General features: G+C 40.1%; 1 protein-coding gene and 1 pseudogene across 2 annotated transcripts in view; both read left to right on the top strand.

The window, feature by feature from the left end:
* The window catches only part of BCL2 (BCL2 apoptosis regulator), a 185,833-nt gene that overhangs the window by 76,331 nt on the left and 88,241 nt on the right, over positions 1-21,261 (top strand). The gene's annotated exons all lie outside the window — the stretch shown is intronic.
* LOC103005050 (proteasome activator complex subunit 1-like) lies at positions 134-12,720 on the top strand (annotated as a pseudogene).

Genomic DNA, 21,261 nt, shown 5'->3' on the forward strand with positions numbered 1-21,261 from the left:
GTGAGCTTTGCATGTGCCACTGCCACATATGTTGTCAACAATTTGGAATTGTATCAAATAGAAATTAAGTTTGTATAAATGATATCACTTCCCGTGCGCGACGCTGTTCGCTAGAGCTCCGTTCTGAATGACGATGACAGTGGCCTCGGTGTTTGGCAGCGGTGGGTGGGGGTGGGGATGCTGCAGTGAGAGTGACTGATAACAGGCCTGGTGGCTCTAGAGTGTTGCAGACAAGCAGTAAGTGATGATCACCTGCTCTCTGTGCTCAGAATCTGTGGCATATTCATTTTCCACTCTCCAACGCAAGCACGTAATAGACTCAACGCTTGCAGAAATAAATCGGGCCAGAAACAAGAGTATCCCCTGTTTCCCAGCTTTCTCCTCTATAAGGTGGATGTCCTAGCCCTGTGTTGAAAGTTAGGGCAAGTTCCGGTAACATCAGATCATTTGCCTCAAGTCACGTAGGCGACTTGAACTTGGTACGTGGTAGATTTGAACTCAGTATTTTGACCCCCGCAATGGTACCTTCCATTTGCGAGTCAGAGGGTCTGATTTTCTTAAGGCACAGAGTCTTTCTACTTGTTTGGTCTGGGTGCTGAGGAGACGCTTGGCATAAGGGAAAGGCTCCAATTTCATTTTTCTTTCTTTCAAGAAATCTCTAGAAGGGTGCATGACACCCTGGCGATGTCTGGTGCAGTCTGAAGATCCCCACCTGAGAGCAGCCCGTCTCACGGACTGTCAGCTGGGGGTGCTCATTTGTGTGTTGTTTGCTGTGCGTTTCCTCATACCTCGAAAAGTGCTAGTTGAATTTTTCCAAACCAAGCAATTGACCTTAGCACTTAGCATCCTTTGAGTTTACACCATAATTCAAATCCAAATCCTTTTTAAAAACACCCTATTGGGACTTACCAGGCGGTCCAGTGGTGAGGACTCCGTGCTTCCACTGCAGGGGGCGCGGGTTCAATCCCTGGTTGGGGAACTAAGATCCTGCATGCTGTGCGGCCAAATAAATAAATAGATTGCAGATTAAAAAACAAAACAAAACTGTATCACACACAAAAGGTGGGCTGATAGTGAGGCAAAGAGTAATGACGGGCAGGGCACTCTCAAATCAGGCCGGGTGACATGCTGGACATCTTGTTTCCATCAGATTCTCGTAGCTGCCCCCTACTACTCTGTGTGTTTGCCGGGCTTTTCAGATTCTGTTTTGCTCGTTGTAGCTGGATGTTTTCCAGAGGGTCATCAAGAGAAAGGCGTATCCTCTGCATTAATAACCTTTGGAAGGATTTTAGCAGTAAAATCAGAGACCAGATGATGTGGTGGAGAACAGGAATGGCGGGTTTGCTGGGGTTGGGGGGGGCATTTATTCCCCCTTCCAGGAAAGTGTCAAGTTCACCATGCCCCAGCACCAGACCCTTCACCCAGTAACTCTGAGATCTCATATCAAGTTTACTCAATAATCATGATGTAAATGGCAAAACTACCCTCATTTGGGGAATAAGAATTGTTCCTGTTAAAGGCGTACAATATACAAAATAAGTGACTCCAAGCTCTTACTTGGAGTAACAGCTAATTTCTGTATGTGCTTTCCTATTTTTTTGTTTTTTGTTTTTAATGAATGCATTAATGTGGAGTTCCAAAACAACTCTTGAATGTTTACATCTAATTATTGAAAAGTACAGGTGCCATATGAAAATTTAAAGAATATACTGAGATGTATGACAAAGATAAGCACCATAGATGAGGACTCAGAAAACTATGGCCTGTGGGCCAAATCTGGCTTGCCACTTGTTTTTGTAAATAAAGTTTTATTGGAATACAGCCATACTCATTTGCTTATAGATTATCTGTGGCTGTTTTCCTATTATAACAGCAGAGTGAGTAGTTACAATAGAGACCAGATGCCTTTGCTCTCTGGTCCTTTACTGAAAGTTTTCCAACCCGTCAGAGACATCTCTATGATATTTATTTACTCACTCATTCATTTATTCATTTGTTCAGTGAACACCAACTTTGTTAAAGAAATGTGAGAAATGTAGAGATGAAGAAAGCAGGGGGAGGGCGGGTGGGGGAGGGGTGGATTGGGAGTTTGGGATTAGCGGATGCAAACCAGTATATATAGGACAGATAAACAACAAGATCCTACTGTATAGCACAGGGAACTATATTCAATATCCTGTGATTAGCCGTAATGGAAAAGAATATGAAAAAGTATATATGTATAACTGAATCACTTTGCTATGCAGCAGAAATTAACACAACATTGTAAATCAACTATATTTGAAGAAAACAGATAAAAAAAAAAAACTAATGCACGTTGAACAGCGGTGGGGAGAACAGGCATTTCTTGTCTCTTTCCCAATCTCACATGAAATGGAACTGAACGATGCTCTTCATCAGATTCAAGCCGTTCTCTCCTAGTCCTGGTTGGCTAAGAGATTTTATAATAATGGGTGTTAGATTTTATAATGTTTTTGCATCTCTTGAAATAACCATATAATTTTTCTTTCATTCTGTTAAATGGTAAATTAGAATGATTGATTTTTAAATCAGTCACTTGTTTTAAATTAATCTTGCACTTCTGGAATACAAAAATTTATGAGGAATTAAAAAAAAAGAAAGAAAAGAAAGCAGTCCCTAATGTCCAAGAACTTACCACGTAACGGAGACGAGTCATGGGCCCAAATTGCCACCTCTGGCAACATGTATGCGAGACGAGAAAGAACTAAATTGCTGTGTAGTTCAGAGATGGTGGAGGCCCTGGACAAAGGGAAGGAATTGGGGATAAGCAAGAGGATATCGCTTTCATAACTGTGGCTCCCCGTGATTTCCCAGTGGGAACTTCATGAGAAATAAGAGTCATTTCCTTCATGGAATTTTATAAATTGTAGTATCCAAAGGGTGGAAATGATTTAGGATATTGCTTAGCGTCCAGATTTCTTTATCTGGAAGCATATTTCCTCTGTAACTATGAGGATAATCGTATTTCTAGAAAATTTTTAAAGACTTGAAGGAAGGCTTCCTTCTTCAGAGTGGGAAGACAGAGGGAATTCCTTTTCTTTTTTACTTTACTGTTCCCTGAAGAAAGTAATATTAAATGGTATGACTCTTAAGGGAGGGATCTTGGCAGGAAACCCCTCAAATATCAGATGGATTCAAAACAAGGTGCAACTGTAGACCCCCAGCCATCAATAAGCATGACTCAGTGACCCTCAGAAGGCCACAGCCAACAAGTGTGAAGGGAGCTTTGGGTGAAGGTTCAGGTCAAATGCCACCTCACCCTGGAAGATTCCACGCGGGAAGCCTTCCCGAATCCTTCAGTTGGGGTTAATGTCTGCCTCTTCATTTGTGACCTGCTTGAGGGCAGGGTTCCCTTTCTGACTTCTGTATCACCAATAGCGCCCACTCCACTATTTCTGTTTCCCAAGGATCTGTTGAGTTAGAGCGAGTTGAATGCCGACTGACACTGTGTATTCAAAATCTAGGTGACCGATTTGGGTAAAGGACCCAAGAATTGCGGGTTTATCTAAAAGTGAAGCAAGTGATAATCTTTCCATTCTGCTGCCATCAGAGGATCAAAAACGTTGGCTAAATTCTGGCCACCCATTCTCTATATTCATAACAATAACGCTGCCACAGAGCGAGTGCAGCTTATTTAGGTTAGAACACAACCCTGGGACGTTTCACCCACTGAAATCATAATATTTTGACTGATAAAGTGAATAAAGCTTTCGGTGAGGAAGCTACTGAAAGAAAAATGACACTGGACCCCAACAGGTAATTTTAATCTTAGGAAGCACCAAGCCGAAATATTTCATATTTCCTCCTTCTGAGTCACAGGGCCCCTGAAGTTACTCCCCCCTCTGACAGCATCCCCTGGGGCTCTGGCCTCCCGTCACCAAGGAGCCCAAATCAGCCTTCCATGTCCTCAAGGGTTTCCTCAGTGCCCGGCTTTCACAGTAGCCTCGGTTCCAATTGACAGGGGTGTCCCCAGGTAAAGGCTAGAAGAGGGACACACGGTTCCGTAAGCTCATCTTGCTTGTCCCCTCCTCTCCCTCAGCCCGAAGAGGAAAATGCAGCCTTGGCGTATGAAGAACACACTTTAGGGCATTTACTGGCAAATAGATAAAGTCACTGCAGACACATGCGGGTGCTGTCTTCTATCAAAACCGTCTAAAAAAACACTGACTCTACTGTCTCCTTCAAGCCCCGCCGTGTATTTATGAATGGGATTGCTTCCTCATTTGCTTTTCGTGTCAGTAGCTGGGAAGTCAGAAGGCATTACCTCTAAAATGGGGAAAGAACACTGAGTCCATACATTTGCAGCCAGCTGCGGCAGGAACCAGCACATAGAATCACTTCGCCCCGTCCCTACGGGATTTCTTCCTGAGCTTCTGATTGATAACGATCACTTTCGAAGGCCTAGAAATGCTTAGGTGAGATGAAATTACTGATTCTCCTAAAGTTCTGTTTGCACTGGAGTCTTTCTGGACGGCTGCTGGTTCTGTCCTGTTTAAAGCATTCGGTGGCGTGAATCCACGGTTTCTGCCCACATCACCGCATTCCTGGGATGCCTTTCACGGGCCTTCGAAAGATCATCTGACAGCCGCCTGTGAGGTCAATGAACTTTATACATAATTAAACCTTCGCAGTTAGGAGAATTAATTTTTTTTCTCCCTGAGAAGCGGAGAAACAGGACGTGTTGTGTTGCCCTCTGTTACTGAGTAAAAGTTCTGTGGAGTCATCAGGCTAGTTTCACATGATTTAACTCTGAACCGAATAAGAAAGCGGTTGCATCCTCTACTGGGCCTCACAGAACAGTCACCACCCACACTGTTTATTCAGACTCGGATCTTGGCCATTTGGGGTTTAAGCCAGAGGAAGGGGGGAAAAATCTAACCCTGGAATGAACGCTTTTGAAACTCTGTATTCTTGATGAAATGCGGCCAAGGATTCTTTAAAAAATCTATTTAAAATCAATTACTGGGATCATATTTTCATTTACAGTGGATTGTTAGCAACAGCTAATTGTCTCCGTTTCCATCCAGCTTTGGAGTCTAGGCTGGAATTGGAATCATCGGCCTGTTTTGCCTGGGTATCTGATGCCACCACCCAACTATGTGTGGGCAACTGGGCAACTCTGACCTTTGACCAGCTCTCCATAAAATAACAAGGAAAGGTGTGAGGAGGCAAGGAATCGAATGAAAACAAGCCTAAGGGATTGTAGCAAGTGTGCTCCCCCCGGGCGGGGGTGGGGGGAGGAAAATATACAGGAGGCGTCTGTCATATTGAGAGGAAAGAGAAAGCAAAGGGCAGGACCGGGTATGCCTGGGAAGATAGGCACCAGGACCATCTGGCAGGATTGCAAAAAAATCATCTCAGATATGTTGGATCGTCTCGGGTTTTTAAAGATCTCCAGAGGAGATTCTGGAACCTCCTTTGGTTACCCACCCTCCTCTTTGGCAATCTGTACTGTCAGGAAATTCTTTTCTTATTTCCAGCCTAAAATGTGCACGTGGTGCTGCTTCAGAGGCTAAGTTGTTGGTGGGGACCACCGCATCTCCCCACAGCATACGTGACTCCGAGGGTGGGATGGGGCGTATGAGTTGCTGCTAGGTTGAAGCCACAATCACTTTGACCTCCATGCCCATCGGTCCCCAGGGCTCAAGAGTGGAGCTGGGGCTGGTGGCAGGCAGGAGTAGCGCTACTGAGACGTCCAGATACCAGGTACTGTTACCCAGCATTTTGTGTACATCACCAGGAAGAGAGGACATTGTCGTGACACGTCCAGGAATGAGCCTCACAACCATGTGTAAATATTAATATGAACCTTCTCTTTTGGATTTTAAGAGATCCAAGTTTTAAGGAAAAACTCCTTCAGGGAGACAGACTGTAGAATTTCACTGGCCTCAAGATGGTAGCTCAGCTCCTCAGTTTTATAAATGAGAAGAGCTGAAAGCCAGAGAGCATGAGGGACCAATCGCGGACCAGACTTCAGGTCTTACGCCCCCAGCCCAGCGAGATCCTGCCCTGCAGAGGCTGGTGCTCTGGGGGCGAAGTGATTCTGGCCCTGAGGTCACTTTTCTCACTTCCTCCAGCCCCTTCCTCCTCCTGGGCAGATGCACGGGGGATGGCCTCCACGAGGGAGTTACAGATTCACTGAAAGGCTGTCAGATGACCTGGGCAGCCCGCCTCCTTCCCTGTTTTATCGAGTTATGCCATTGCCCTACCTCAGGCTGCGGTTTGTTCCAGAAGGGAAGAGGTCGTCTTCCCCTTCATCCACCCACCCTCATTTGCACTGAGTTCCAGTTCCCTGTGTGTATAGATTACTGAATGAGTGGCGTGAGCATTGCAATCTGATGAGGAGGGCTTTGAGCCCGCAGACAATAAGCCCTGTGCCCACCGCTCCCAGCCCTCCCTCACCTCTTCCTCTGTCAAGTGGTCATAACACTTGCCCTACCTGCCTTAGGGGCACCTAGGAACAAATGATCATATCTATCGATATCTTTAAAATATGCAAAACACGGGGTTCTTATACGGTGAAATAGTTCAAGCAAACAGGAAATATAGAGAATAAGATAGCAAGTGCATGTGTATGTACCATCGCTCTGTCATGTCTTTATGCCATATTTGCTTCAGATCTTCTTACCTACCTTTAAAAAGAGAGAGAGAGAGAAAGCACTTCCCCAGTCCCATTCCCCTTTTCTGTGAAGCATCAATTTAACTTTGATGTATATTATTACCATGCATGATTGCATCTTTTACACATATGTGTATCCATAGACATTTACATTTTTAAATGTTTTCAAACTTTATCTAAATGATATCACTGGCTTTGTGTTCTACATTATGTTGGTAAAATTCATCTGTTGTAAAACATGTACCTCTACTTCATCCATGCTGCATAGTATTCTACCAAAGGAAGGATGCTAAGGTTGTTTCTAACTTTTAAAATGTCTGTTTGAAGAATATTATAGCTGTTTCTAACTTTTTGGCATTACAGACAGTGCTACAACATGTACATGTTCTTTGCCCACATGTGGGAGACTTGAGCTTCTCTTGGAGATGTATCAATAGATAGACAGATAGATACATACATACATACACACACGTACTCATATATACACACACACACCCAATAGCAAAGTCATAAAGTTAGCACATCTTAAACTTCCCTACATGTTGCCAAATTGCTCTCCAAAGTGATGGTACCAGTTCACCACCACATGGTCTCTCAGCATGGGTCATCACCATATTTAAAATTATCTTATGCCCATCTGATGGCCGGGTAGGTTTTAGATGTGATTTCCTGATTACTAGCGAGGTTGAGTATCTTTTCACTTGCTTACTGAAGTTAGGTTTCCTCCTCTATGAATTCTCTCTTTTTATCCTTTGCCCATTTTTCTGTTGGTGTGTTTGTTTCCTTACTGATTTATTGGAGTATGTAACGTATTCTTGATACCAATCCCTTGTCTATTATAGGCATAGCATGTATCTTCTCTTGGTTTTGTAATTTTGTTTTGTTGATGATGTACTAAGAGTTTTTCGTTTTTCATTTTGTTTTATTCTTATAACAAGTTTGTGAGCTAAATCCTATCTCTATTCCTATTTTATGGATGAAGATAGCGCCTTTTAGAGAGTTGAAGTAAATTGACTGAGGTCTCACAGCCCCAGTGGTGGGGCTGGAACAAGTCCACATCTAATTCCAGAGTGCTCTTGAAGACATAAGCACTGTGACTATCCCCATTTTACAGATGAGCACACTGAGGCCCAGAGAGGTTCAGTGATTTGCTCAGTGTCACACAGTGTAGTAGTGTTAGAACCAGGACTATGCTTCAGGTCTCCAGACTGCTAGCACAACTGTATACCTAGATAGAAAGATGGGGGAAAGGGGCAAATGAACACCGCATCCACACATCCTTTTAAAATGTAACTTTAAAAAATGACGAACTATTTGAAATGCAAAAGAAAAAAGTCACAGAGAATAATACATCAACCAGTAGTCACCCTCTACTCACAGTTAATAAATGTTGACATTTAGCCATATTTTTAAAAGTTGTTTTTGTTTTTGTTTTTTTTTTTTTTTGCAGAAAATGTTACAGTTAAAGCCTCTTTTCTAACCCACCCTGATCCCATTCCCCTACAGCTTTCCTAGAGGTAGCGGGTCTTCCAAAGTTGTGTTGTTACATACATGTTGTTGCGTTTGGCTCCTGGCTATGTGTCATGAACAATAACTAGTATTATTTTGTGAGTTTAAAACATTTACCGTAGTGTTCTTACTCAGTAATCCATCTTTCTCCAACTTGCCTTATCACTCAAAATTATGTTTTTAGGATTTATCCTAATTAATTGATGTAGAGCAAGTTTCCTTACCTGCTATATTAATTCCTTTTAATGAATATATCATAATATATCCAATTCTCTAATTGATGGGAGTTTAGATTGTTTCCACCTTTTCATTTTACAGACAGAGCTGTTGTGGTTGTGTACTTCTTTTTGGGCTTGTTTCCACGTGGACATGTGAGCTTCTCAAAGGTATAGATGCAGACGTGGATTTCTGAGTCTTGGGGGACAAACATCATCCACTTTGGTAGATGTTGCTGAATTGCTCTCAATTTACACTCCAGAACCGTGTATGAGAGTTCTTGTCGCTCTGCATTTTCTCCAGCTCTTGGCATTATCAGGCTTTTACATTTTGCTAATCTGTTAGATTGAAAGGTATCTTATTGTGGTATTGATTCATACTTCTCTGATTTCTAGTGATTTATGCTTTTCTTTCTCATGATTGTTGGTCATTTGGGTTTCTTTTTCTATGTATTGCCAGTTTATAGATTTTGCTCATTTTTTGTAGTGGGTTATTTGGTTTTTTTCCTTACAGTTACCAAACGTTCACTATATATCCTGGATACTTAAAAAAAACAAAAACAAAAACAAAACTACTGTCTCCATTTCTTGCCTTTAACCTTTGTTTTCTGGTGTCTTTTTGTCACATAAGTTTTAAAATCAAATTGGTCAACATTTTTTTCTTTTTTTGCTTCATGGTTTGTGCTATTGTGTCATTGCCTAGTCTGTGATTATTAAAATAGTGTCTGTATTTTTTCCTAAATATTTTAAAGTTAACTGTAATTCTCTTGGAATTCATTTTTGGATATAGCATGAGTTAGAGATCTTTTTTTTTTTTTCCCTATAAATAACCAATTGTCCCAGGACCATTTAATAAATAGTTCAGTCATTTCCCACAGTTTTATAATGTCACATCCCAAGTTCCTATACGCAGAGGGACTCTCTCTATTACGCTTGTCTAGTAATCTATATCTGCACCAATTCTATTGTATCTTAATTATAAGGCTTTAATAAATGTCTTGATATCTGGTAGGACAAGTGTCCATCTTACATTTTTTCAATATTGTCTTGGTTGTTTTTGGACCTTAATTCTTCCATATGAATTTTAAAACCAGCTAAAAATGTTCATGAGAAATCTTTCTGGGACTTTAATATGAATTACATTCAATTTATGTATTAACTTAGGAGGAACTGATGTTGATGTTGAATCTTCTCATCTCTCAGCATGAGATGTATCGCTGTTTATTTACGTCTCAGGACTTTCAGTGAACTTTTGTAATTTGCTTTCATTTAACTCTTGCACCTCTTCCTTTAGATTGAATCTAGGTTTGTCATAGTTTATTGCTATTGCTGATGGGATCTTTTAAAAATTACATTTTCTAATTGGTTGTTGCTGATAAGGACGCCATGGATATTTGTATATTAATCTTATCTCCAGCATTCTTACCAAACTCTCTTATGACTTGTAATTGTTTGTAGTTTCTCATGGATTCTCAATGTAGACAATCTTATGTGCACATAATTCTTTTGTTTCTCTATTCCAAATCCTTATTTCTCTTACTCCTTTTCCTTTGTTTATTGTGGCAGCCAGATATCTCACACAATGATGAGCGGAGTGGTGATAGAAAAAAACATATTTGTCTAGTTCCTGACTTTAAAGGAAATATGTTCCTAAGGTTTATCATAGATCTTTAGTAGAAACTGCTTAGTAAAAACTTCCTTATATTCTGGGTTGGCTAGGTATTTTATTGTACTTTTAAATTGTGAATGGGTACTAAATTTGATAAATGTTTTTCTGCATCTATTGTGATGATTAGTTTTTCTTTCTTAATCTGTCAGTGTGGTGAATTACAGTAAGACTTTCTAATGTTGAATCTTCCCTGAGCTTCTGGGATGAACCTTACCGGTCATCACAAACACACACACACACACAACACACACACGCACACCATATATTTACCATGTGATAAATATGATACATGCAATCATGATATATATGATACCTGAGGTATATATCAAAAAACATATTTTAAAATAAATATACATTTATACACACACTACACTGCTGGGTATGTTTGCTAATATTTTATTTAGGATTTTTGCATTGATGTTTTTAACTGAGATTGACCTATTGCTTTCCTTTTTTGTACTGTCTACTTCTAAAATATAGCTTTAGACTGAACTTATAAAAATATATTTTTATAAGTATTTATAAGTATTAAAGTATTAAATATAATAAGTATTAAATATAATTTTAATAAGTATTTATAAGTATTAAAAATCAAATACAGGAGCTTTTGTTCTTTTTCTGTTTTTTTGGTGTCAATTTTAGTAACATATTTTTCTAGGAGATTTTCCATTTCATCTGTTTTTAGTTTTACTGCTTTAAAGCAGAGAATCGAATTCTCATGCTTAAAAAAAAAATCTTTAGTTATGGCTCCTTTTCATGCCTAATAGTGTTTATTTGTGCCTTCTTTTGTTTCTCTTCCTCATTCTTGTGCAATATCTACCTATTTTATTCGTTTTTTTAAAGAATCCACATTTGTTTTGTCCCTATGTGTATTTCTTTGTTTTTATTTTATTGATTTGTTATTATCTTTATTATTGCCTTCCTACTACTTTATCTTTATCCATTTGTGGCAAAAGAATTTTCTCCTATTGTCTTTGAGTTTACTTTATTGCTTAATTTTTTATTTTCTTAATCTAAAAATTTTTTTGTTTTCTGTTGTTGCATTTAATGCTAAACATTCCTTCTACTGATATCTAGGGTTTTAATTATTGTTCAGTTCCAAGTATTTTGTTACTTTAATTTTGATTTTATTTAATAATTTAACAGCATGTTTTTGAAATTTCAAGATGTACTGGGGTTTGGGGACTGTGGTTTTGTTATCGATTTCAACTTTTATTGTATTTTGGTTGATGAGTGTGGTCTGAATGTTAGCACTTCTTTGAAATTTGTTGAGACTTGCTCTGTGGCATAGAACCTGGTTAATTTTTGTAAACATTTCATGTTTATTCTTTATTGCGTGGAGGGTTTCTTCATAGACATTAAATGAAGTTAGTAATATGCATTATTTACATTTGTCCTATTTTTTTAGCTTGGTCTATTGATTTCATAGAGATATGTGCTAAAATCTCTCACTATACTTTTGAATTTGTTACCTTCATATAATTAAGTCAGTTTTGCTGTATATATTTGATGCGGTGTGATTAGGTATATGGAAGGATTGCTGGTGAATGTATTTTTTTTACTAAGCAGTGATCTTCTTTATCCCCCCAAATGCTTTTGGCTATTTTAAAGTCTATTTTATCCTATTAATTGAGTCATTCAATTAAAATCAATATTTATTGAGCATTTATTATTTGTAGGAACACTTATTATTTGAATATATTTTTTCATGTTTATCCTTCCTGTGACTTGTTTTAGGCTACTCTCTTATAAACAGCTGGAGTTTTACAAAATTCAGTCTGAGGATTTCTGCCTTTTAATGGATTAGTTTAAGCCATTTACATTTATTATGATAAGTCATATATTTGGAATTCACGAGGAATCCGAATGTTTTCCATCTGCCATGCTTCTTCTTTGCTTATTTTTTCTTCCTATCCTGTCTTCTGTTAGATTACTTGAGTTTTCCTGTTGATTTTGCTTCCTCTTCCCTATGCCCACTCCTTGCTCCTTGTGTGGCACTAGGCTCCCCAGCCATAGCCACGCCTGGGGCCCAAGCCCAGGTGGATATGTTTCACAAAGACCAGTGCAAAAGACAGAACCTACCTAGGAGCTATTTCCTCAGGAAGATTTTTGAGTTGGATGAATTTTTGAAGGAAACAGCTCTCAAGAAGCCAACCTGAGCTATCTGAAGGCTCTGTTGGACATCTTGGTGCCTGTTCAGTCCAGAAGACGGAAAAGGAGGAATGGAAGAAACAGCAGGAGAAGGAGGATAGGGATGAAAAGACAGAAGGGGAAGATGAAGGCAAAGGTCCTCCCAGTGGCCCAGTGAATGGCAAGGAGAGGACTGAAGTCCTCCTGCAAGGGCCTGAAGCTGGGGACCACGGATGTCACTGAGCAGTCCACAGGGTCACCACCTGGTTGCAGCTGCAGATACCTGAGACTGAAGATGGGAAAAGTTTTGAAGAAGGTGTTTGAGCTGATGAACACCCTTCACACCAAGCTGGAAGGCTCCCACAGTGAAGTAGAGTACCAGGACCCCACTGATGATCATGGAGACCCACAAAGCTTGTGCTGTGTTATATGATGTCATCCTGAAGACTTCAAGAAGCTCAGGAAGCCCAGGGGAGAATCAAAGGAAATGATGTATTGAGACTCTCCTCTCATTCTGTGATGGGCTCAGTAGAGACCTCCCTGCCTCTTACTGGAGACTCCAGACCTCCCCCTACCTTTCTCCTGTTGAAGTTTCTCCTTCCTCTTGCCTCCCAAGCACAAAAATATAGTCATACTGTTAAGACAATGATTACTGTTTCCCTCTTGATTTGTAATGTATATGTTTTGTTCTGCATCTCAGCTGTTACCCTTAAACCTTAAAAATTATATTTGCGTTCACAGAGTCTAAAATTAAAGTGTTATCTGTATCTCTTTGCTTCCAAGACAATGTAATACAGATTACTTAGAACACTTTAATCCAGCTTTTCTCTCTCTCACATATTCTGTTATGACACCGTCAGCTATTTTATTATCATCTATCATTTTGTTTCTATCTGTTTTGTCCACATACAATTATTTTTTTTTACAAGTCTACTTTTTAAAATTTATCAAAATAGATGTCATTTTATTCACATTGTGGGTAAGACTATGAAATCCAGAACCAGACTGCCTTAATCTGAATCCCAATTTAATTATAAATCACTTAGAATGGTGCCTGGTACACAGTACAGAGTGAGCCCTCAATAAATGTTATTGATGTTGTTTCTTAGATTCCATTCCCCCTTTCTCAGTTCAAATTCCTTCTTACTGAAGTACATCTTTGAGTAGTTATTTCATCAAGGATTTGGGGATATGAAACTATCTCTGTCAGTCTCTTATCTGAAAATATCTTTAATTCACCCTTAGTCTTGAATAATAATTTTCTAGGTATAGAATTTTACAGAAATATTTTCCCTCAGCATTTGAAAATATTATTTCATTGTCTTCCGATATCTGTTATTGATGAGGTGCAGTCAGCGTCAGTCTGTCTTTTGTTTAGAAGGTTTTTTTTTTCTTTTTTAGTGAAAAGAAATATCTTTGTTTTTCTTTTTGTTCCTGTCTTTGATGATCTGCAGTTTCACCACAGTCCTGTTAGGGATTCAGTATACTCTTGAATCTAAGGATTCCTGATATTCATTGATTCTGAAAAATACTGTCATAATCTCTGAATATTGTTCCTCCCAGCTCTCTTTATTATCTTTTTCTCAGTCCTCTGTTGTAGGTTATTAGATCTTGTTCTTCTCTTCTTCTTCATGTCTGCTAACCTGTGTTTTCATATTTCCCACATCTCTACTTTCCTGTGGTCTATTTCTTTTCAGTCTCGCCCTACCCTTTCCATTCCTGTCCTCCTAAGGTATATAAGGTTAACATCTGGTATGCATCCTTCCACATGTCTCTCTCCAAGCTCATACATAAACACACAAAAATCCAATAATACCTTGTGCATTACTTTACAACTTACTATCTCTCTTAATAGTACATTAAGGATATCTTCCAGATAAGTAATACAAATTTAACTAATTTTTTTAAAAAATAGCTAAGTAAGTTCCATGGTATGGCTATACCACAATTTATTCAGCTGTTCCACTATTGATGAACATTTAGGTTATTTTCAGTTTTATGTCGACACAAACATTGTATATAAAAACATCCTCATACATATTTACTTATGTGCTGGTTCCTTAATTTCTATGGGAACAACTTCTACCCCATCCTACTTCCCCTAACCCCCACTTCCCAAAGATCATCACTGTCTCTATTTTAGCTTTTTCTTCTGGCATTTCTAAATAATGTCTATGCTGTGATCTTTTATCAATTTTACTCATGATGTCTTAACTTCCTATTATAGTAAATACAGATTTAGCTCTCTAACATAACCATATCCGCTGCTTTTCCAACCCCTTTCTCTCAATATAATTATATTGCAATATTGTGTTAAATCAGTTGTTAGTGTTTTCACTCTTTGGCCTATGGAAATAGTGTTAGCAGTTAAACTTTTTTATTTTTATGAAGTTAATATCTGCCTTTAAAAAAAATTTTCATTGGAGTATAGTTGATTTACAATGTTGTGTTAGTTTCAGGTATACAGCGAAGTGAATCAGTTATACATATACAGACATCCACTCTTTTTTTAGACGCTTTTCCCATATAGGCCATTACAGAGTACGGAGTTGAGTTCCCTGTGCTATACAGCAGGTTCTTATTAGTTATCTATTTTATATATAGTAGTGTGTATATGTCAATCCCAATCTCCCAATTTCTCCCTCCCCCCTTATCCCCTGGTAACCACAAGTTTGTTTTCTACATCTGTGACTCTACTTGTGTTTTGTAACTAAGTTCATTTGTACCCTTTTTTAGATCACATATAAGTGATATCATATGTTAATATCTGTCTTGTTTTTTTTCTTAATTTCCTTAGTGTTCTTTGTCCTTGTAGGGAAAGATGTTCCCCCTATATCTTTCATAGTCTCCCTGTACACATTTCCACAAGGCCGATCACATCAGAAATCTATGAGTTCTTCTTTTCTTGGTAACATCCCTTTTTTTCTGGACTTTTCTTCAGGCCTGTTGCACAGCTGTCGTGCTGGGATTTCTCTTCTTTGTTATTCTAGAACTTTCCGTGGCCTTTCTTCTGAGCTGAATCCCCTATCGTGATCTGCTTCATTGAGGAAGCACATCCTCCAGCAGGATCAGAATTACAGCCTGGTGCCCTGGTGATGGCTCTCACTATCTCTCTCTTGATCCACTGGTCCAGTCCTCTCCCTTCACTACATCACCCCTCTGCTTTAGTCCTTTGTTGGATCACATACATTTCCTCTTTTTCCACTTACACATTTTTGTGGCTACCAATCTATAAGCAGCCTTTCCAAAATGGATCCAAGAGAGATAGATTCACACTTTGAATGTCCAAAATGTCTTTATTTTATCTTCTCACTGGAAGGCTTGTCCGTCTGGTACAAAGAATTCTAGGTCAAAACTAAATTTTCTGCCAAAGGGTGAAGCCATTGCCCTATTGCATGCTGCCTCTCAGTGTTGCTGCTAGAAGGCTAAAACTGTTCTGATTCTTGATGCTTTGTACCTGACCTTCTTTTTCCTTTCTCCTGGGACCTTGTAGAATCTTTTCTTTCCCCCAGTAGTCTAAACTTCACAATGACTTTCCTATGTGGGAGTCTGTTTACTTCTATTATACTGGGCAATCAGTGTGTTCTTTCAATCTGTTGAATGTGCTTCTGTTAGCTCCTCTTTCTTTCCAGAACTCCTATTATGTGGGTGTTGTACTTTCTAGACCAGTCCTCTAAATTCCTCCTATTTTTCTCTCCTGTTTTCCATCTCTTCATCGTTTGCTCTCTTTTGGGGCAATTTCTTCAACTTCAATTTCCAACCTGTCTATTGGGTTTGCAGTTCTGTTATTGTTTTAAATTTCCTCTTTTCATCTATAAATAGTTGGGTTTTTTTAAGCATTCTGTTCTGTTTTCATGTGTGTGACATTCTCTCAGCATTCTGAAAAAAAAAAATTATTCTCTTTTGAAATTTTCTTCTCCATTCATGGCCTCTATTTCCTCCTTGTTGCCTTTTTCTGTTTGTTTTGAACTCTGTCTTCCCTTATAGAGGCTTTCCTGGCATGTCTGGTAATCCTTGAGTGTCTGGTCATGTTTAAGAGTGAAGAACTAGTAAGTTTATTGGAAGCTCTCAGGATGTGCAGGGCTTGTTGACTTTGAGCATTATCATAGAATAACATGATAATGCCATTTGTTGGGGAACTCCTAATGTCAACCCCTAAAGTCTCCTACTGAAGAACCTACAGAGATGGTGAGATTCTCCAGGGAACACCCTTCCAAACTCTCCCCTGGACGGTGACGCTCTGCCTGTTCCAGTGCTGAGAGCTGAGGTTAGGAATCAGACTGGAGAGGTCGGCGTTCAATATACATATTTTTTGCTTCGTTTGATGTGTGGCATCTCCCAATCCAGGAACCCTGTCTCCAGAGACCATACCTCCAGTTTTACCCGTTGGGGTAGAGGCTGCTGCCCAGAAGGGTGGAGAAGAGGAGGGGATCTGGGGGTCTGGGGATATAACTGGTTCTTAAACGGCTTTCATCCCATCTCCTCATTTTAGTCACTCCTCCCTTCCCCTCCCTTCCCATTTCCAAAGGTAACTAGTGCCTTCTGTTCCTGGACCCTTTGAGCATCTGCTACTTGGTTCCTAATTCTCCTTATTCCTAGTTTAGGATTCTGCCTCCTCTGTTCTGCTGGTTCTCTTACCACTTGTCCAGCTGTTTTCCATCTTCCAAACTCTTACTGCTGTTACCCCTTCACTTGTTCTTCGTGTCCTTCTGGGTTTATGTCTTTTAAATGGTCACTTTCTCTAGTTTTAGTGAGGTTTCAGAGAGACCAGTGTTAGATACAGTGTGTTCAGTTCTCTGTTTTTACTTGGAAGTCCTGTGTTACATTTTGGTTGATTTCCTCAAATCTCTTTTTCCAGTTCACTAATTCTATATTTGTGTCACTCTACTGTCTAACTTTTCCATTGAGTTAGTTTTAGTTCTATTTTGTTCTTTTTCAGGTCTGCTATTTTCTTTTTTTATTTACTCCTATTATTTCATTATGTTTTTTAGTCTTTCTTTTATCACTTTAATGATTTTAAGAAATCTTATTTCGTAGTCTGTTTCAGGTTGTAGTATTTTTCCAGTTCTTAGATTTTACCTTAAAAAATATTCTCTTTACAACTGTCCCTCATGGTAGTTAATTCCCTTATGTGTGTGTGTGTGTGTGTGTGTGTGTGTGTGTGTGTGTGTGTGTTGTCAAGTTCATCTTCATAGAGATTTTCCTTCTATGGGAATCTTGTAAGTCCTGAGTTGTGAAATCGTCCCTATGTAGTGTCACGTATTTGTTTATTCTGGTGATCAAAGGCATTTCAATGGTCCTGGAATTGTGTTTATATTCATTGCTTGTCCCACCCCCCCACATGCAGATAATGTAAATTCTGATCCTACAACTGAATGTGGTTCGTGTTTAGGGTTTTGATTTCTCAGAGGCTCCCTAAGCTCTGGATACAAGGCAATTGTCTGCTCTTCACCTTGAGGCCAGCAGGCAGTGTTTTGGTCCCTTTTTCATGGATGGGTGACTTTAAGATTTATGAAAAGGGCTCTGTCCTGCCTCCCTCCCTCCACCTTATGCAGGACCAAGGCCACTCTCTTCATAGGCATTAGAATCTAATCACTATCCCCAGATCCTCAAGGGCATTTGTGGGGTTCTGAAACTCCCTTGGACCCCACAGAGTCAACTTTTTGTGAAAGCTTTGGTTTCAATTTTTCTTCATTCCTGGAGCTTATGCTTTTCTCCCTTTCTTCTTTCCTTCTAGGCACAGCATTGTGATTTTTCTTGAGAATTTCGTATCTTTGTAGTGGAAAGGAACCCATCAGCCCAAAGTTTGTCATTTTGCTGGAAATAGCTCAACATCCACTATTGAGCTAAATCTAGAATAAATAAATAGATTCATTAAATTAAACTAAAACCTGGAATTGACTGTAAAGGGCCAGAGATTGAAAGGTTCTTAGAGATCTCTTCATCCAACCCTAGCATTTTATTTAAGGAAACTGAGGCTCAAAACTGATGAAACCACTTGCCCACAGACACATGGCCAGTTAGTGAAAAAGCTGAGGGTAGAAGTCAAGGTGGCCACTTTTTTCTCACCACATCACAGGGAGGAGCACTGTCGTCTAGCAGCCAGCACTCATCTGCTTGCAAGACACCCCAGTCTGATGATGGCTGTGCCTTAAATCATGGTGAGATTTTGGGAAGGACACATAGGCCATTTGTGTTGGTTTTGTCATTTTAAAATCTTCTGGACTGTAAAGTAATAGAGCTTATAGAATCACTTAAGTGGTTTATTCCTCTCCCAATTTTGTCTTTTGTTTTTTTCAAAGAAAAATACCTTTTTCCCTCTCCTTTCTTCCTTTTTTTTTTTTTCCCTTTTAGGACCCAGTTCAGGTTCCATCATCTCCCAGAAACCTTCCCTGCATCCCATCGAGGGTTTTTTTTTTCCCTTCTCTAACTCCTTTTGAAATTGTCATTTGAACCATGTGATTGGCACCAGATTACGAATATGTCCGACCCTGTTTAATTATCGAATGTGTATGTGCTTTGTCTCCTCAACTAAATTGTAAGTGCTAGTTTGCAGAAGCCATACTTATGTATCTTTACCATTTCCCAAAGTGATTTTCGTGATTAATTGATGAGGAAACAACTTAGAGGAAATATGTTCCCTGAGATAGAGCCTGGGTTTGGTGTCAGGAAGCCTGGATTCTGCCCCTTTTCTTGGCATCAGCTCCCTGGTGAATTTGAGCAAACCGTCTTACCTTGTATGGACAGGCCGCTGTGGTCCGACAGTACACGTGTAGATAGAGTGGTCATATAATTTATCGTTCAAATGGGGACAGTTATGAGAGTGAAGGGGGAGGCACTATTAATAATTTTGCAGGGACAACAGGTGTAAACCGGGACTCTTCCTGACAAGCAGGGACATATGGTCACCTTATGTCATAGATCACCTTGAGCTCTTCAGAAAACTTTGCACAGCTGCTGTCAAAATACCAGTCTTCAAATAAAAATATTATCATCCCTTGCAAGAGCTTTCCTCCACCAGCATGACTTCACAGGTAAGAGAATGTTTAGTTTTCCCAGACGTTCATGTTTTCTCAGCTAATTTCCTGGCCTTAAGTGCTTGTTATAACTGAAGTTAAGGTAAATGATGGGTTCGAGAATTAGTGCTGCTAATAGACAAATGCCTTTATTTTCCATATCAACCCATTCTCTGTCCTGGAAAAAAAGAACAGCCCCGATTTTGAGAGCTCTGAGCCTTGTTTTCTTGGGTACTTTTGAAACATAGGATCTTACCTCTAGTACATCCAGTGATAGAGGGAAGGGTTATGAATGGCTCTTGGCCCTCAAGCCTGGATATGTCTTCATATAATGGTGTATTCGGTGGCTTAGCATAATAGGTGAGGTAGGTCTTTAAAAAGACACATTACAAACACCATGGCTCGCTAGCTGGCTTGCTTCTGCAGCTCCTGCCAGAGTGCTCTGTATAGAGTAGGTACTTCATAAGTGTTTGTTAGCTTGCAATTCCGAGGAACACTTGGGAGACAGTGGTGGCTAGTAAACTCACTTCCCAATGCTGGTAACTCCATTCCCGCTTGTGCTGAGGGAGTACTGTTGTGGTTGGGCCGTGGTGTTGGAATGTAAAGACAAACAGATACTATCTCCTTCCTCCAGGATTTTATATCTGGAGGCAGCCTTGGAGCTGTAAACAACTAAGTCTAAGAAAGTTCAGGAGAAAGAACAATCAGTTTTGACCTGGGGTAGTCAGGTGGCATGTGAGCTAGGTTTGAAAAGTAGGATTTTACCCGAGGACAGAGTTGGGTGAAGACCATTTCACAGAGAGGGAATGGCACAAACAAAAACCTGTCAGAGTCCAATTGCTTGGCATGTATGGAGAATCAGAAGAAGTCCTGTGTGTCTGGAAGATACGTGTTAATAGTTGGGATGTCCTTTAATGTCAAACTAGGGAACTCGGGTTATATCATGCAGACAACAGGAATTACATAAAGTTTTGGATTCGTGCAGTGATATCAAGCAACTCATGTGTTAGAATGATAGCCTGGTTGTAGGGAGACCGGTAATGAAGAGGCTTTGGTGTTCAGGAGAGATACCAAGGCAGGGGAGTAAAAAAGGAGGAGCCAGATAGGAGATAGAGAATTGGCAGTTGGTTGGATGTAGGGTTGAGGAGGAAAGAAGAACCAAACAGGACACCAAGGGACTGAGAAGATGGTGACCCCAGGACAAGACTATGGAAAGCTGGAGAAGAGCAGAGCTGGGCTGGGAGAGAGCCCTTGATTCCTAGGGAGGTTTGTGAGGAGATTATGTGAAATAGTACATGAAGAAACCTTGAAAGGTGCTTTGCATGAAATAAATGTTGGATAAACACTACATTGAAAGAAGGAGGGAAGGAAGGAAAGGAAGGGAGGAAGTTCTTCTTCTCTCCGCTCTGTGGGATATTTAGGGTTTTAGGAGATCCAACGGGAATCATGCACTGGGGCTCTTCCCATTAAAAAAACTTGCCAATTATTTCATGTTAATTGAGAGTACAAACCAGGAGAGGACTCAGATAGAATGAAAGACCCGAATTGGTTGGTATCAGACTGAGGAGAGGTGGGCTTTGAGCCAGACTTGGAGGAAGAGAGGGCTGTGGGGTGATGAAGAGCCACACGGAGACCCAGGGAGCAGCCGCCGAGAAGGCAGGAAGGCGAAAGGGAACACACCACCCATATGGAGAACGGGAAGGATGCCCATTACGATCAGAGGTGGTCTCACAGGTGGAGAAATGTCCTGGGTCAGCGATGGGCGGCAGGGGGCGGCGTCTTCCGGGGGAGGGCTGGGCTGTGGCTTACTTTCTGACGAGCCCACCCCGAAACTCTATCGGGAGGACCCTGGTTCTCTGTGACAACCCGTCCAATCCCTCCCCAGTTTTTTCTGACCATTTGGAAAAACAGCAGGGCAGTCCTCTGTGTGATTAGAAACTAAGTCACATCGACTTTTCCTCTTGAGCCATTTCAGGATAACTCTCCATAAATCCTTTTATTGGAAGTACCGGCCAGTACTTTGTCTTACAAAATGCCTTTTGGTTTCTTTGCCTCGGTCTTTGATATTGGGTAAATATTTTA

The sequence above is a fragment of the Balaenoptera acutorostrata genome, chromosome 13 (genome assembly GCF_949987535.1).
Source record: "Balaenoptera acutorostrata chromosome 13, mBalAcu1.1, whole genome shotgun sequence".
Lineage (NCBI taxonomy): Eukaryota > Metazoa > Chordata > Mammalia > Artiodactyla > Balaenopteridae > Balaenoptera > Balaenoptera acutorostrata.